Genomic DNA, 14,608 nt, shown 5'->3' with positions numbered 1-14,608 from the left:
CAGTCAACACCAGCTTTCTTAATCTATTTCTCCTTTGGTACTTTCTTATTTACGTCGCATTAGAGCTCCACTATATGCGGTTATTGGTAAAGGTCTGGAGAATAACCCTGAGGATGATCCGGAGGAAACACACACACACACGTCATAGCCCGTTTCACTGGACGAATTATTATTATTCTCTTTTACTTAGTTTGGCTTATTCTAATACGATTATCAAAGGTCACTTTTAAAATGCGTGAAATAGATTTTAAATTATTAACTTAATAATCGTCTGCTCTCAGAAGCTATTTGGGTCTTTTTGTTCCATGTACTAACTCGCGGGTGCTGAGAAAGCAGCTGTTTGAAAAAGCAGGTGAAATGAATAGCGGTCTATTTTTTTCTAAGAGTAAAAGGGGTTGTTGATTACTAATTAAGACTTCCGTAATGCACCCATTTTCTGGAATGTTCTTTGTCCATAAGTATGGTCTTCCAAAACAAGATCGCTTGCTTAATTTAAAATTTGCATTTTAACACTCGTAGGGAAAAATCTTTTTTAAAAATTGCTTTTTTCTTCACTTTTTAAAGAATTACTTTTCTTTCAAGGTAAGCGGAATATTTTTATTTTAAGATTACAGAAGAATTATTTATTTAAATTGTATTAACAGCATTAATGTCTCGTTATTAAACGTAATTTAATTTTACAATTGAAAGTTAAATTTTTTAATGATTCATTTATCTGGATAAAACATTAGTTAGTAGATGTTGTGAATTCAGATGCTAAATCAAAACCAAACAGGGCTTTAATAATAATAATAATAATTGCAGAAGGAATAACTCTGCAGATGGTAGGGAAGAAATGAAATCCTGCCTTTTCAATATTACAAATATCGCCATAAAAATCATTTATATCAACCACTTTAAAAGTTACACCTACTATGAGAGAAACTCATCACCATATCATCATTTATACCTAAGGCAGAAGTAAAAGGGTATAATTAACTATGAATATTCACAATTCATAGAAGCCGTCACTAATCTAGCCAAATGTTTGAATTAAAACAAAGAATGGAGTGAAAAATGTCTTGGTGTTCCTCGTGATTTCAATTTTGACTTTTTTTTTTAATTGATTAGGATGTTTCCAAAATATCGCCAATAGCCCTTTGGGCAGCTCTAGTGTGACTCAAAGTGCTCACCTACAGTACCTTTGCAGTAAGTGAATAAAAAGGCATCTTTCAGCACTTTAAATTTCAAACTTTATCAGTTAAGAGTTCTCAAACTTACTACTGAGTGTTGAATTTTTTTTTATTCCATCGTTCTTATTTTAAATTTTGTTATACACCTTCATAATTTGAAGTTTCTAATAGTTTTTGTGCAGCAAAACAAAATGTTACTTACGACAGCCAGGCGAGTTTTTATTTTATTTTATAACCGTCGTTGAACAGCCGACCCAAATTTAGGTTTACGACTGGTAGTGTTCAACTCCGTAGCTTTGTAATTTTGAACCCAATTCAGACGACAAGGCAACTCCTGGATCAAGTATTGGGAGAAATTTACCTTCGTGGATTATTTTTTGATGGAACTAATCAGCATTTGCGTTACATGGAGAGGAAGAGCACGAGAACCTCCCACGGTTAACCTGAGGGCAAAGATCCGTCTACCACTGAGGATATTTCGCGTCAGCACTGTGGTTGGTGCAAGCCGGGTGCATAATTCGTATCGACCAACCATTGCTGGGATTCGAACTCGGTTCACCTCATTGGAAGGCGAACGCTCTGTCCCCTGAGCCATTGCAGCTCTAGCAAGTGTATTGTCAAGAAAATGTACCCGTTGGCCAATCATATCTGCCAAGAAAACAGACCGGGTATTTGAGTTTACAAGTAACTGCGTGTCAGGCACATGGACTGAATCCTGATTTGTTTCATTCCAGCATGAATAAAGCACGTATAATCACTGTGTAAAAAGGCTGCTCTAATTGCTTATATCAAAGGAGCTAAATTTCACTTTTACATTTTGCGTTTTAAAAAGCATGTGAAGTGTTAAGCATAAAATTAGAAAATAAATTCTTAAATCTATCAATTACATCGCCTTAATTTATCTGATGAAATATAAAAATAATATCTTCTCTAGATAGTCTCTCTGCTCCAAGTTCAACAAGAATGATTATTCTAATTATTTTTTGAAAAATAAGTATATATTTAGTAAATAGTTTTATCAAAATAACCTTAATGTGTATTTTTACATGAATTCATTATTGATTAAAAATATTTGTAAACACAAAATTATCTACAAATCGTAAAGTTTCTGGCCAATAACTTTTGATGATACAGAGAAACTATTTCATATAAGCTTGATGCAATAAAGTGCTAAGTCACCCTTTTTCAACTGGTAATATTTTGATATCAAACTATTTCTTCGTATAGTTTTCAGATAGGTACTTATAAGTTTCTGGAATTTACACCAGAGAAGAGCACAATACTTAAAAACTTCGTATTGCCTTCATAGAAATCATTGCATTTTCTTCCCCTCCCAAATAAAACGTGCCTTGAAAACGCTCCCCGGAAAATTTTATAAATGGGGATTATCAATATATGGCCCCAATCCCTTCATCTAACTAAAGATTGTGTTTAAAAATATTAAAAGGATGTTTTGCAGATTTCTTACCAGGAAGATTACTGGATCAAATTAATCCAAATGTTACACAGATATTTCTTTCTAAACTACTAAAACAAGGCTTTGAGATTAATTCTCCTTTTTAAGAAAAATGACCGATGATTCAAAATACATTTAAACCAAAGATCTCTTCTTGTTTACGTGGAAATTGGCGATATTTTTCACTACAAATGCGCTTTAAAATTTCTTCCCAAAAAATTCCTAAATGTTGCTTATCATTATACTGCCCCCATAGTTTTGATTTACACAGGAAAATAAAAAAAATTGACAATATGGAGCTTTGACAACTGGAAAATTATAAGGGCAAATTCAACCAAATATTAAAAATATTAGTTTTAAATCTATTAAATCAAAGCTTTCGGTAAGTTTTTTTCTTTCTTGAAAAAACTCTCTGTCTGTTTAAAATTAATTTATATACGAAAAAAAAACCCTGTTTTGCATTAAAACAAAGTTTTTTTTTTTTAAATCATTCTTATTCTCTGAAAAAATTTCTTATCATTTCTATAGTTTTATGGTTACAATACATTTTTAATTCAAAAGATTTTCAACTACACTTCTATGTTAAATTTTTTTTCTTCTCATTTCCACTACTATTTCAAGCGCTATTCTCTACGTTTTTAAAATTTTTAAACATTCTTAGATAATACTTTCCAAAATGAGTTTTTAAACAATTTTGAAATTAATTATAATAAACGAGAACCCAAAAAATAATCTAGCTTTTTAGAAACACGAGCTCTTACAAGAAAAGAATTCCAATGGTCAGTTTACAATAGAACCAAAATTTTAGAATTAATTTTTAAACATTTTTTTAATTACTTTCGAATTATTTGTGATATCTGTTTGTTTAAAATTAGAATTTTTGATCTAAATATAACGCCAATTTTTAAAATGTTTAATACTAAAAATTGCATTGATAGTTTTTATACATAAGAAATATGCTTTCTAATTTTTCACAGCTTTCAAGTTAATTTTATAAATTTGTTTCCACAAAAATTGTCTTTATATGCTTGTTTAAGCTTTTTCCTTTTGGTTAAACCACTTTTTTTCTTATGTACCTGTTCTATAACCTGTTCTATGTCCTGCACTATAACCTGTTCGTCTCGTTACTTTTTCTTTTCATTTTTGTTGATAGAATTTGTTTTGTTTATAGAACATTCCTTTTTGTTTTTGTTTATAAAACTGAAATTTCAATATGTCTATTTTTGAACCTTTATTTTTACTTGATTCACGTGATTTTGGTTTATTTATAAATACCAAAGCTGTAATGATTTTAATAATTTTTAACTGTGATTACCTTTTATAATAATGTGCGAGTTTATTACCCATATAATTGCCAATTTGTCACTCACTAATGTGTAAGCATCTTTGAACTCTTTTTTGACAAGGATTTAAAAAAATTAATATGTTAAGGGAATTGTTTATGCATTCCATGTTGGTAATTTTCTAACGATATAATTTTCATGTAAGACGTTTTAGGAAGAAAAGTCTATTTTTAAATCCAAATCTATACTTCAGTTTAAGAGAGTTTACTTTTCAAAACCGGAGTTAAATCCAGACCATAGTTTCAAGACCATAGTTTCGGCTTTAGTATTCATTTTATCTTTTAAAGTTCCTTAAAAGCCTTAAAATTTGTTTCATCTGAGCCACCACCTTCCTCTACTAACGTCTCAATTGCTGTTTCAAAGCTTTAATTTATTATAGAGCATTCATTACAGATAATGATGCCTGGGCATTTATTATAGAGCATTTATTTGCTCACCACTTCATGTATTTTGTGAATGATATAGAACATTTCATGAGTGGAGTTTAAATCTCAATTGGAAAATAAATATTCCTATATACTAAATACTCTGGGTATTTACCTTTAAAAATAAATACACAGTTATTTTACGTTGCTATTTGTAAATTACAGTTTTGTACACTTCATATGATCAAGTGCTTTGCAAAAGAAAAAGAAATTAGACTTCTCTGCTTAGTAATAAACAGTAGGTTATGGACCAGATTTATTACCCAAGTGTTTATTCAAATGGCTTAATGTCTAGATAAAATGTAAAGGAACCTAAGTTCCCGTAAACTGCCGTAAAGCTCCTTTTTTTAAAATTCAGATGTAAAATAGAGCTATCTTAAAACTTTATTTTTTGGGAAGTTATGTTATGTATTAACAACAAAACTATTTCAATCTCGTTTTCGAAATTTTCCAATCATAAGAGAAAAGGTCAAGAATAACTTAACTATTCCTCTTGAAACCTGAGCGGCTCCGCGAAGTTTCTGGTTATACCAACATAGCCGCCGCTCCTTGACAGTTACTCCAATGGGGAAGGGGAGGAATGCCCACTCCTTCTTATTTATAACTCTATGGTCCAGACCAGAACTACAAGAATTACGAAGTTGTTAAACAGTGCAAGTTACAAAATACCAAGATCAAAAGCACAAATTGTTATTAAACAGGAATAAATTTATTCAAATAATTCCAGTTGCGATTTTTTATTCACATGGGCACTCTTGGCCATCAATTGGATTTCCTTCTGAATCAGCGCAGTAGCACTTACCCATGCTAGTGTATTGTTTTTTGGCATAGGTACCATCTGAATTGCACATTGCAATAGGAATATCTGGAACGCTGTTTTTATCTAAGAATAAAAAAAGAATAATATTGATGCTATAATTTTAATTTTATTGAACGTAATACACTGTACACTAGAGTACAAAAATCCACACGCCCTAAAATATTACATATTTTGCTGAGTTAAATAATTATATAACTGTTATAAATTTCGCTATTATAAACTACTATTACTATTATATATTTTAGAACAGATGCTTTGCATTCGAGCATGCAGTTTATATTAGCATGTTAATGTAATTTTAAATTTTGACTGCGACTCAGATGGCAAAGAAAATTCTTAATACTAAACTGGAGTAAAAAACTGCGAAAAATAACAAAACTAATACGATTTTGTATTAAAAAAGTGAGAAACTAAGAAGCCCAGCTATGAATCTTTCATTCAGGATCTCCGAACTACACCGTCAGAAAATTCACGGAAAAAATGGTTAAATAACATTTTTTTTTAATTGTTAATTTGCCATAATTAACCAAAACAGTCAAATGACCATAAATAAGATAGTAATGAAACTGTTAACTGTGAAAAAAACCGTTATTTTCTGCTTTCATCTAATACGGTTAAACAATCAGAATTTTATCGGACCAACTAGGCCTAACTAATGAAGAAACTTAATTCACTGAGACTGTATATATATATATATATATATATATATATATATATATATATATATATATATTTTGAGAGAGAGAGAGAGAGAGAGAGAAACTCCTGGATCAGTACCTCCAGAGGTGTGATTTGTGATAGGAACATGGAAGACTTTGTAACTCAACAGATTTGAGATGCTTCAGTCACCATTTATTACACAAAGAGCCTTCGGCCAGCGGGTATCGAATCCACGACCTCTTGAACATGGACCCAGTGCCTAACCAACCAGGCTATCCCGGCCCATGAAGAGAAAATTGCGAAAATCATGCATTTTTTGTGTGCTTTAGAGACGACACGGCAAAGAAAAAATCTCTTTTTAAAAGACAGAAAACTAAGCACTTTTTACAAACCTCGAATAAAAAAAAACACCTTTAGGAGCTTTTAAAAAACGTAAATCAAAAATAAGCACCTTTAAGGACTTTTTAAAACGCACCCTGTCACTATATTGCTTGAAAAATGATGAGTGATTGTTCATAAAGTATCGAAATGAAAGCTAGATACTTTCAAATCTTAAATTTTTTTAATTTCACCCAAAAAGGTGCTACTATGCAGTGTTTACAGAATATAAAAATACGAGTGTAAAGCCAAAATTCCTAAATAGTTAAAAAAGTTTTTGCAAAAACTTAATCAGCATTCTAATGAAAACAAACGGAATAACGTGCCACAAAATTGAGCTTTTCTAAAAATTATTTTTTTTCTTACTAACTCTTAGAGTAACACTACTGAGTTAGCATTGAACTTGCAATTATGGTAATCTATAGTATGAGCCTTTGATTTTTGTTTCTACTGTAAAAAGGACTGTACTGTAGGAGAATTTATTTCTATCCTAGAATTAGATTTTTATTTCTATCGCTTAAGTAACACTTTTAGAGAGCGGTGGGACCAACTTTTATGCCCCCCCCTTCTCTGGAAAATGATAATAATTTATAGAATTTATTCGGGTTCTGAATCTTAAGACAAAACATACATGGTGTTTTTTTTCCTCATAAAAATATTTCAAAAGTTGGTTATTAAAAATGATTTTATTATTTAAAGTTAAATTTTTTGTATTTTGTAAAGTTCTAAAATTCTACGTAATTTACTCTCTGACAAAATGAAGTAGAAAAAGCCATATTTGAACCTTAAAATATATATATTTTTTAATTGTTGTGTACAATGAAATATTTTTACATAAAAATTTTTAAATAATAATTTCTTACATAATGCCTTGGCTCTAGCACGCTTCTCTTTGCAGCCCATATCATCATCAGCATTCAAAACAGCAAAGAGACATGCAATCAATATAACAAAGCCCAATAGCTTCATTTTTGTTCTGAAATAATGCAGACATTTATTAGCAAATCATGTGATTTAAATAATGTATTAGTAATTGAATATATAATTAATTGATTATATAAAAAAGTATTTATCAGTGATGTTACGACATTTTTACAACTGTGTATAGTTTAGATAGGCAGCTCCCATCTTTTTTTAGGCTATGTAATCCTAAATAATCTAGCTTGTTTTGGCCGGAACCCCGACGTTATGAAAAAAAAATTCCTTAGCAGCTGTGAATATACTAACAAAGAATTAAATAAATAGTGAATACTAATTATTTTGGTAATATTTCATGCGAAAAATGAAATATTTAAAGCCATTAATTTTTTTTGGTGCATGAATAAATGAATTATGGTTGTCAAAAAGAACATGTAAATGTTGAGAATGAATATCAGAGAAACAGCATTCTTTAATCTTGAATTTAATCATTCTGAAAGCTCGAAAATTCTTATTGAATTTTTTATAAATGCCAAGCATTTTCATAAATTTTTCAAAATTTTCTGTTGTTGAATTTTTTTTATTTATTTAAAGTTTGTTACCTTTTTCTCATTGGCATTTTACATGAATAAGTTAATTTAAACAAACGAAATATTAAATAAATAAATTTAATTATTACTAACTAAAGAATTCCTAACTTTTGGAACAGGGCTCCGCGGAACATCCTTTGGGAACCACTGGTTTAGATAGTTTAAAATAAGTGGCTCAGAAGCCAATGCAGTTAAGTTCCTGTTTAGACTAGACATAGACTCTTCTAGACATTGACTAGGACAAGTCAATGTTTTGTTTCGGTAGTTCAAAATGAGTGGATCTGGATTAAGAGACAATGTCATTAAGTTCTTGTTTTATTTGAACTGATTTGGTTCAAAACCACCGCTTAGGCTTCTAAACCATTCAATTTGAATTATCCAAACTAAATATTTATTTCTAGCTAGTAAGAACGTTATTATAATTGTGCTATAACAATACTCATAAAAATTTTCTTTAATTAGTTGTTTATATGAGCGATTGGTTCTAAATTGTTATAAATCAATTGGCTGTAAATGTTATGGCACTCATATAAAATAACACTGCTATAAACTAGAACTAGCCAATGTTTTGTTTCGGCAGTTCAAAATGTGTGGATCTGGATCAAGAGCCTATGTGATTGCGTTCCTGTTTGGTTTAATCCAATTTGCTTCAAAACAATTTGCATAAAGTCATACTATGATTCGTCAAAGAAGTTGTGCCGATGAAACAATGTGTTGGTGAATGGAGATGAACTGGATCCACGCAGAATGTTATTTCTAACCTATTTTGAAGCAAATTATTGCAAGTCAGACACCGACTAAACCTAAATTCATTTAATTCAGATGTAAAGTTAATGAAAAAGACATATCAGAGAATTTTAAGTATCTTATTTGGTATAGTTTCCTAGTTAGAGAATATTCCCTTAAGAATATAATAAATAATCTTTGACTTTAATGTTGCGTAAAAAAATTGGAAAAGAATAATTTGAAATGAATTTAGCAAAATAATCTTAATATTTTTCGAGAATTTAGACAAAATTTTAGTAGAGTTAAAGCCGGAAATAAAGCCTTGGATTTCAAGTAAAATTTTTAATTTGTGTTTTCTTGATATCTCTCCTACTTAACAAACTTTTGATGATATAGTATTGTTAGACAGCATAATATCCTCAAAAAAAAAAGAAGAAAATAATGGGGTCACTTTAGTAGCTTAGGAGAAATAGTATTTGATAATTTTTAGAATTTCTGTGAAATTTTACACAAGACTTTAAAGCAATTAAATGATGAATTTTTTTGCGGTTTTGAGTAATTTAAAACTACACGTTTCTCACATTTTGTATTTTTTAAAATCTTATTTTCTTACGTTAAAACAGTTGAAAACCGATTTTGATGAAGTTAAAAAAATCCTTAAACGTTAATTTAGCATAAAAACAAAGATACTTATCAAAAATCTAAAAACATGCAACTGTATACTATTTAAACTATCTATCAAAAACTGTTCATTGCAGTTCATGCAATTTTTCATACTTAGCAATAAAATTTAAATCTTTCAGAAGTTTGAGGGACCTTCAATAAATTACGAAAGAAAACAAGTATTTTTGAACACCCTATGGTAGAAAATGAAGCAATAAGCTTCTAACTTCTATCGATTACTTTAGTTATTTTTAATAATTGCATAAAGTTTCCTAAACCTTCAGTAAATATTTATTGAGATAAAGACATTTTCAGAGAAATTTATTTTTTGCCTTATGATTATTCATTATAACTTTAAAGATATTCAATGGAATTAAACAAAATTTCTGGAGCAATTTAAGATTAATTACAAAATTATCTATTTAAAATTTTAAAAAAATTTGCTAAAAACTACGCAAGTTATTAATATTTAAGCTAGTTTTTTTATAAAGCGCATGCACTGAAAAAAGTTTTAAAAATATTTTTTTTTACAATTTTCTAATGAATCGTATTTGGAAATTGATGGAAAAAATTTGATTTGAATATCTTAAAAATTTAAAAATTTTCAAACACTTTTCTAAGTAGTTTTTGTACTTTTCACGAAAAAGCTCAAAACGATCAGGGTTTTTTCACAAATTGTATTTTGTATCCTAAGACAAAATTTGATTACGAATGTTAATACCTTACAATAATCGTCCTGGAACTAATCTTTTATGGTATGGAGAAAGAAAACATGCAAAAGAAAACATACTTTTAAAGGGGGGATCCCCCAAAATGACGGTCTTATTTTTTAATAAATCTTGTATTATAATACAAGATGAAAATTGTGGATAGCCCCTAATAGTTTCGAGCTCTCTAAAAAAAGTGAAAAAATTACTTGAAACTTTTAAACTTTTAAGATATTCTAATAGGTATTTCTTGAGAAATTTAAAAAAATGTCAAAAACTGAAAATGTCTCTTCCATTATTGTAGGGTCGTGTAAGTCTGGATACGGAGTCACGCATTAAAACTACCGACTTCACAATTCTGTGAATAATACTTGTATTAAACAGGCGTGGTCAGGAGACCTGGTAAATTTCTAGATATTTCAGGTTTAAAAAAAATTCCTTCAAGAAGGGAGAAAACCAAGAAAACGAGAAGAAATACTAAATAAAGTCTTGATATTTTTTATCTCTTGATTTCCCATGGATAAGATTGCGATCAATAGAAACCTACATTTCGAAATTCTCACTGGCCAAATATCACTAGTGATCTTATTGCTGTCAAAGGAGCTCCTTTATTTTACCATCCACACTATTCTGAAGATTCAACAGAAGGACTGGTCACCTTCTCCGACTCAAAATCAACACTAGAAGCCATATGCAATGGAGAAGCAAATTTAACCCAGAGCATTAACAACCTCCTGGGACATATAAAAAAGCCTCTCACCCTCTAGTGGATCTCTACCCATGTGGCATTGAAAGAAATGAGTGCGCAGACGATTTTGCTAAGGAAGCCCGAAACTTCGATCCGACCCCCACCGTCAACTCTGATGACGCAAATGCAATTGCCAAGCACAAACTTTTCAAGCAAACTTTCAAACAAACCCTCCATTCTGGATCTTAATTGTCTTAGAAACCTGTCATCCGCAAAAGAAAGACTCCACATGGGCCATTTGAAGGACAGACAAGACCAGATTATACCCCATATACAGACATTGTCCGCAAACCCAATTAACGCCAGAACACATTTTCAACTGTCAATCCATTCTGGCTGCACTTTTTAAACTCGGCTCAACATCAGGACATCCTATTCAGGGTGCCAGAACTCATAAAACTCATTCTCCAAACTTTTTGAGGCTGTGATCAGTAATCGGGTGACTGACCACTTTGATCAACCTGCGTAGTGACTGAGGGTGAAAGGTTTCGGTCCTCGCTAAACTGTTCTACCGAAAAGTGCTCGACTTCGCACTCATGTCGTCGGACTATCAAAACAGGAGAGCCATTTCCTCTGCAGAGGATCAAAATTGCGATGGCACGTCTTCGGATCATCCTCAGGGATGTTTCCCAAATCGTCGTTAATAGCCCATTGTGCAGCTCTAGTGTGAAGTAAACAAATGTACCCATTTACCTACCAAACTTCTTGATATATTTAGTTTTGTCTCATAGAGAAGACAACAACAACAAAAGAATCTATTTCGTTTTCAGTTGGAATTCCTTAAGTATACAGGAGACTTTTATTTATTTGAACTAATTGTTTTATCTTTCTAGGAGAAGTATTAAAAAATTTATTAAAGCATAAGTGAATAATAATGAAAATATTACGAATAATTAATTTAATAAAAGTTAGTTAACCATCCATTAATCACTCACATTCTAATTTATTATTTGAAAAAACTGTTTTGCAAAAATTAATGCTTGTGAATAATGAATGTCTAATAAACAAATGTATGCAATAATTAAATTTGTATTTGTAGCGATTACAGTTGTCCTTGATGCATTTTTATTAAACAGCCAAGTTTTCACCAAATTACAATTAAAAGTCTATTGACAAATTTTATTGTACTAGTTAAAGTAAGCTCCTGTTAATTATTATGCTTTTGTGTCACTCTGAATACTGAAAAGCTATAAAATAGTAACATGTGAGTAACATTTATTTTAATGTAAAATTGATGTAAATAAAATGTAAAATTGTCAATAAGAATTATATGATTCTTGAAAATTGCCCCAGAAATGTAACCTGCTGAAATTACCTTTTTCGAGATTTCATCCTTCTACTTATTTTATAAGAAAAAACATAATCAACATTACTTAAAGAAACTGCGTTTTTGCGTCAGATTTTGTATTATGATTAAATTATAGCACAAAGCATTGTAAAGATTGAAGAATTATTTCCTCCAATTTTAATACCAGTTCTTGTAAAATTTTCCATAAAAAATGTACACTTTTTTCTCTTTGGTTAAATGACTCCAAAAACTATCATATATAGCTTTGATTTTACATAATTTAACAAAATTAAGTAAATAAACAAACTATGCTTCTAAAAATTCGCATTATGCGTTATCTAAATTCTTCATTGTTCCATTTACTACTTCAGTTTCTTAGAACGATAACGTTTATATTTTTATATTAAATTATCAACTAAATGCAAAAAGATTTTTTTACTTTTTTTAAAAATTTATTTCTGAAAAATGTCATTTATTGTATTATATTTGTGAAAAATATTGTGTCCAATTTCTTTTTCTTGACAATACAGTTTCAGTTTCTAATTGAATAAGTTGTAAGTTGTTAGTATTCATTTTAACTTTTAATTCTCCATTAAAGCAGGGAAATGTGCAGTTGAAAATCAAAAGTACACAACTGAATGTTTTTTAGATTATAATACTATTAACTTTTTGACGTATAAAATGAAATAATTGAATATAATTGTTACATAAGTTTGTCAAGCAATACATTGTTGATAGAGTTTTCAGTACGAAGTGTATAGTTATTTTACAATTGAGAACATTATATTTTCAGAAAATCTAAATGAATTTCAAAAAATTTAACATTTTCTAATAATTCAAATCTCAATCAGTTTACTTATTTTTATATCCTTTTATGCCTTTGTTACAAATACGAAGATTGTTTAAAAATTAGTGGAATAAAAAATGAGACAGTTTTTATGAAAATAAATTTTCGCAGTTGTTCTACAATTGCTTTTGTATTAGCGTCTTTATTTGTATTTTTTTGCTTTTTAAAAATATAAATTTAAAAACGTTTCTCCTTATATACTTTTTTTTCAAATTTTATAGGGCGTGTTTTATTTATATCATTCTCTAATATTTGTATTATTAATGAATTAAATAGCAAATAAATTGCACAGCTCATGGTTATTTACATAATGAATGAACAAAATAAAGCGAACATATAGTTTGAGAAAAGATTAAAAGTAACTTAATGATGCAACATGTTTGTTACAACTAAAAAGTTTCTAAGTTCATCGGAAAAAGTAGATTAGTAACCGTCTTTAATTTTTTTTAAAAGTTAAATTGGGTAATTATTAAAAACTCAATTTATTTTTGATAATGTATAGAAATTTAAGTAGTTTTATAATTAGTAAATTAGATTTCTATAGAATATATAATTTTTTTTAAATATTGAATTAATAATAATAATAAAATTAAATTGCTTAGTAAAAATTTTATACTTACGCGAAAAAAATTTCAAATTTAATCCAAGAACTGTTTTACTTATTTTTTTACATAAAGAACTAAATCCTGGCCTTTAATTCCACTTATATGGAGCCATTAAGCGAGCATCTCATAAACATTATTTGTTCAGAAGCGTCTGTCACACACAGTAAAAACTTGTGAGTAGTCATTTTTGGCGACTTTGAGGCAATAAATTAACAACAAATAATAAATTGTAAATAAGAATGTGATTTGTAATATGAAACCATAGGAATTATATTAGAAATTTATTGAAAAACCTATAAAATCTAAACCAAAAATATCCGGGTTTCCTATCAAAATAAAATAGCATTGTTTTTACGTTTGAGTTTATTTTCAACCAATGTCGAAATTTAAACCGCTTTTACATTCACATTTAGGGCATTTTAGGAAACATTAATGGATTAATTATTTTTGGTTGGTTTAGTACCTAATAGCCATTTGCTACCTTTTGGGAATGAAGGAGTTAAGACAATATCAGTTTACGAATAAATCCGTACACATAATGCGAAATTATACATACCCTCATGATTTCTGCTAAATTCAATTTTTTATGTGATATTTATTGAAACTATATTGATTACATTTGAAAAAGGGTGTTCAAAGAGATAATCTAAAAATAAAAAGATTAAAATGTGAATTGGATAAGATATGAAAAGAGAAATGATAGAAAAATTATCGATACCTTTCATGAAAAACACATTTAATTTCACAATTTTCAATAAAAACATAGATTTTAATAATCACAGTATCGATTAATAAAAAGTAGTCTACTATTAGAAATCCCCTTTAAAGTTTCAAAATCTACTTCATTCCAAGCATTCTGTATTGCTGGTAACAAATAATTCTTGTTATTTTATTGATGGCAGTGCGTATAAATTTTTTAACTGAAATTATCCAAAGGTTCTCCAAATGATTTAGATCAGGGGAACAAGATGGCCAATCTATAGCCTCAATTTTATTTTGTTTGAACCAGTTACTAGTTCTTCTACTAGAGTGAATGGATGCGTTATCTCGCTGTATAACAAGTTTAGGCGAATGTGTCTGAAAGGATAAATTAAGTTTGCTATGTCTATTAGGCTCTTAAACCACGATAGTTCTTCCGGAAAAATTTCTCATTAAAAATATTGCTTCTCTCTTCGTCACTCCCTTACTCGCGTGAACAGTATAAAATCAATTTTTTTACCCCCAAAAATAACTAATAATGAATATTATTTTGAGTATTATAA

General features: G+C 29.3%; 1 long non-coding RNA gene across 1 annotated transcript; it reads right to left on the bottom strand.

Moving 5' to 3' along the window:
- Nucleotides 1-5,083: 5,083 nt before the first annotated feature.
- On the bottom strand, nt 5,084-13,499 carry LOC107437951 (uncharacterized). The gene is made up of 3 exons (XR_001583313.4): nt 13,362-13,499; nt 7,118-7,230; nt 5,084-5,279 (listed from the first exon to the last, which is right to left on the bottom strand). It is a non-coding gene; the product is annotated as an uncharacterized LOC107437951 (long non-coding RNA).
- Between the last annotated feature and the right edge of the window lie 1,109 nt (nt 13,500-14,608).

This window comes from Parasteatoda tepidariorum, chromosome 9 (assembly GCF_982258835.1).
Source record: "Parasteatoda tepidariorum strain Cologne lab strain chromosome 9, Ptep-v5.0, whole genome shotgun sequence".
NCBI classification, from domain to species: domain Eukaryota; kingdom Metazoa; phylum Arthropoda; class Arachnida; order Araneae; family Theridiidae; genus Parasteatoda; species Parasteatoda tepidariorum.
This window is presented reverse-complemented; position numbering and strand designations above follow the sequence as displayed.